This window comes from Seriola lalandi, unplaced genomic scaffold, assembly GCF_002814215.2.
Source record: "Seriola lalandi dorsalis isolate HSWRI2012SDOR001 ecotype SW California unplaced genomic scaffold, Sedor1 jcf7180002054976, whole genome shotgun sequence".
Classification (NCBI taxonomy): domain Eukaryota; kingdom Metazoa; phylum Chordata; class Actinopteri; order Carangiformes; family Carangidae; genus Seriola; species Seriola lalandi.
Window position 1 is genome coordinate 662647 of NW_019525526.1, and position 5040 is coordinate 667686.

The following is a 5040-nucleotide window of genomic DNA, read 5'->3' on the forward strand; positions in this document are numbered from 1 at the left end:
TCTTTGAGGGTTCGTCCTGAGGATTAGACAGATAAACTGCAACATCTGTCAGTTGCTCCAAATTGATGCAATAGTTTCCATCCTCCCTCTTTCTTCTCACATCTCATCACTGAACTGATAGTGTGAGGTATTTTTAGCAGCTCACCAACCGGCCTGTTTTCTGAGAAATCAACTACTATCCACCTACATGTATTGAATCATCTCAGGTCCATTTGGTTCATTACAAGCTTTTCCAATAATGTGACTCATGTTAAATTAGATTCCATCAACTAATCTGTTTTGTTTTCTTTTTGTGAAATTATTTGAAGTTATTAATGTGGGTTTATTTGTCATATCTAGTTTTTCCATTTTGCACAAACATGAGCAGTGCATTACATTTTGTATTCTCTTCATGAATTAAGAAATTCCTCCTTTAGTTCAGACAGTCAGAAACAAAGAAAATGAGTGTGTGTCGACCACACAACAACAGGAAATCAACGTTCTCCTCTGTGTACAAAAGAAGGTCAAAGCTGCTGTTGTGAGAAGACAGACTGGGGCTTGAAACTGTGCAGAGGAGAGGATGTGGTCACACAGCAGCCTGCAGATCGCTCCCTGTGCTGAGAAATGACAGAGGTGCAAACTTCCACCTCACCACAACCTCCGGCTCACAGGCCGCACCTGCATCTCTGCACCAACTCACACCCACACTGCTCATCTCTGAGCAAACAGCTGTGAAAACCTCCATCTCTGTGTCAACTGAAGCTACACAATCAACTTAACTATGTGCTGCATTACATACAACAGCTGTTTACTTTGATCTGGTGCACACAGTTGCATTTGAAGCTTTTATGTTTTATAGGGAAAATGTATATTGTTGTAGACTAAACATTATCAGCAGTAATAAAAAATCACTATCAGTAATGAATAATAATTAAAGACTGAGGGCGTTTCATTGTAATCTCCTTATCAAGATGCAATATATGACTGTATTTGAACCATATGACGGTCATTTAGTAAAAACCTACGTCTAAACTGTGCTCCATATAAGTTTAATTCACATTTGTAAAGAACCCAGGGGGCGTGAAACTGCGGAAGAACACTTTCTACTTTCTCCATTTGTTTCCTTGAAAAACATGTTTGTGCTTATCAGATAAACAGGAAAAAGTGTGTGAGACGGCAACAGAAACATGGACTTTCATTTTCCAACCGTTAGAAAACGGACTTCAATGCTCTGACCCTGCATTATTTTTAAAGTTTCAGCAAAAGCATAATAGAAGGTCATAGTGAATTCATGGAATAAATGAGGCAAGTGCTTTTTAATAAACCATATCTAAATATTTAAATATGGTTTATTTAAACCAAGTGAGCAATTTGCAATCTGAGATATCATAAATGTTGCCCCTTAAATTTGACAAACCAAACCAGAAGACTCCAGAACAAAACATTGAACCATCTGCAACAACCAAACTGCTGAGATCTAACAAACTGAAAGCCGTAACAGCTAAAATCATTATTGTCACAAATTATATTTTTGGAAACTATTCTTAAATACTGAAACAGATGGATCTAAATATAAAATATTAATGATAATAATAATCTGAGAAGTTTCAAAGAATAAAAAGTGCCGATAGAGTATAATGATTTTTAAATTTTAACATCAACATTTATAATCTCTGTCTGTGACATCATCAGTCTGACTGATATTATCATTATTAGCAGCTGTTCCCAAAAGCTCCGCCTCCTGTTGATGGTTTTAGAACAAGACAAAAAACTTGAAGCAGCAAACATGCCTCTTTCATTATTTGAAGTAACCACACACTATTTTAGGAAGTTAAAATACCAGGCTGGAAGTTTTCTGTTTCACATGGTTATTAAACTTAATGTCTGGATAGATAATGTTTAATAAAGTCTGGGAGACGACAGTCACTGTCAAGTCGTAGGTAAACACACTTCAGCAACTTGACACATGAAAAAACTGAACCCACATGTTTTGTTTCAATTAGCTTAATTTCACTTGACAGGTTTAACAACCCCATCTGGTGCAAACTGAATATTAAGTCATGTGTAGGATTCCCAAACTGTAATTCAAGCCAACACAGGTTTTATCAGAATATTATATATATATATATATATAGTAAGTGTGTTTATGACATCTCATTGTCCTTTATGTATAACACACTCTTTAGGAAAGGTGCGATGCTACTTGATGTAAAACGGATGTAAATATGCTCACATTCACAGTGCATTCTTCTAATAGATGTTAAGTTTATCACGTGTACACCTAAGGACCAGTGGCTGTCAATCGTTGAAGAAATTTCCTCAATGGAAAATTTGACACATATATTTTGACTAAGAAAAACACAACTGGATGGAAAATGGAGAGATTGGACAGTATACAAGACTAAAACTGGCGCTGTCAACAGACATTGACAGGATTGTAAGAATGTAGTAAATGTATCTCCTAAGCATTGTTTGTCTATGTTGCTGACGCTTTTTCTTGTTGTTGATTTTGATAGATGAATAAAGTTTTAAGTGGTAAAAAGGTTTATAATTTGTTTAGCATGATGACCAAAACATGACTAAAACTCACCATGGACTCTTACATCTCTGGACTCTCTCCAGCTGCTGCCGCGTGGGGGCTCCACATCTGTAGACACCAGAGTCTGCAAACTTCAGGTGCCAACTGTCAGGCTGCCATCTGCTGGATAAACCTGCAACACGGCAGTCAGTCAAAAGCTATAATAAAATTAAGATGCAAACTTCTGAGCCTTGATTTCATGCATGTAATGTCTTTGAATCACATTTAGACAAAAGAGTAGAAGGGGAATTTGATAGCTCTTAATAAGGCATAATTTACAACTCCATTAAGTCTACAGTTGTGAATATTAACAACATAATTTGCAGATAATTTCTGAGGTTCTGTGATCAAATTGTTCATTCGAGGGATTTTCCTGGTGAACAAAAGAGCTAGTACAAAAGACAGAATCAAGCCGTACATTTTATGTTTCACAATCATAAGACACTCCTGCAAACTGCTGCACTCATCTGAAGTTACGGTCACCTATTGTTTTTGTAAACTGAAAAATCAAGGCCCAACTTCACAAAGCTTTTACTTATTGAATGCACCTATAGAATTTTTCGCACCAACAGGGGGAGTAATAAAACTAATGTAGATAACTGACATCACCCTGTTCACTACACAAGTGTTGCTGAACTGACAAGACCAGAACGAAAAGCTAACAGCAGAAGGTCACATCATCTTTAACACCATGTTTCTACTCTTATCTTTAGCAATTGATGTTCGTCTCGCTCCTTTAAAAATGTATATAATTAAGAACACAACTAAATACAGCATGTCACACAATATAACCTGGCCTCTCAAGCTTGTCAGTGTTAACCGGTCAGAATTAAAATGAATGTACTGTGATGTACTGTGGGGGAACCCCAAGTACCACTTATACTACCATATACCTTGAATGAACAGGAATATTTCAATACAGCAACTCACAGGATCACATCACAAAACACAATGAAACCTACCAGTTGCAGCTCTTTGTATCAACTAAGTTTCTGTCAGAACATGGATATTATCATTATACAAGGCCTCCTCAGGTGGTCCGTCTGTTTGCTGTGGACCGCAGGTAATTACCAATAAGATCAACTGTGGACTGTTCTCATGTTTTTGCTGCCATTAGAATTGAATGGGATTTCATAATCTAGCACTATTATTTTATTATGTTATCCTTTATTGTTAAACATATAGGGATTATTGATGGGAGTGATGTCACCCAGACCCCCATACTGTGGAAAGACAAGGGTGACAATGCAACAGTGGAATGCAGCCACACCAAGGGTGATGGCTACTACCAGATGTACTGGTACAGACAGCTGCTACACAGCAAAAACTGCAAAGATAAAATGTTCTCTAGCGGAAATTTTTGTTGTTATGTACACACATAGGTCTAACTGGTGGGAGTGATGTCACGCAGACCCCCATCCTGTGGAAAAACAAGGGTGACAATGCAACAATGCACTTCAACTACACCAAGGGTGATTTTTACTACCAGATGTACTGGTACAGACAGCTGCCAGGAGAAACCATGAAACTAATTGTGTTCACAACAAAAGCTAAAAAAGATCACAACTTCTGAGATTTCAGGAAAGAGAAATTCTTAGCCACCAAACCTGACGCTCACAGTGGGACATTCACAGTGAAGAACCTGGAGCCAGGAGATTAAGGCTTGTATTTCTGTGCTGTGAGTCAACAAAGTGATACAGACACATGTGAAAGCTGAACAAAACCCCAGAGCATTTTTAACAACTGTTACCAAATATGTAACGTACTATATGGGAACCTCGAGTACCACAAACACTCCAAGTCACACTTTGAGTCCTTGTGTGGATTTTAATAGACAACAACAAGATCAGAGAACATCACACAGTACAAGACACTCCCACCTGCAACTCTTCATATCTCTGTAACTACACTGACAGTCAGGTACAGTAGGAAACTTGGATCTTTAGAACATGAACATCCAACATGTTCTGCTCAGCTTGTTACCAGTTCTGCTCTGGAACAAAGGTAAACATCTAGGGTTGGTTAAATTTGTTTTAATACAATGAGACATGTTCCACTGTTGTGTATTACTATTCACACATTTAAAAACAACAAACCTTTTATTTATTTGTCATTGGCATTAAATTATTAATTTTTCAAAGAATTTTGTAAACTCTTTTTTAAGGGTTGCCAGCAGATGTGAACAGTTTAAAAATGGTGTGAGAATTGAAATATTCATTACTTTTATTTGCTGTTGTAAACAGGTTTTATTGATGGGAGTGATGTCAACCAGACCCCCATACTAGAGATCGACCGATATGGTTTTTTCAGGGCCGATACCGATACCGATTATTAGTAGTCAAGGAGGCCGATAACCGATATTTGGAGCCGATATTTATTTGCAATAAAAGGGAAAATATTGGCGTGAAAATTTTGAATAATGGAAAAATTCCACTTAACTTTGTTCAAATGCCTTTAATCATATGTTTATTTAACAGCTTTTC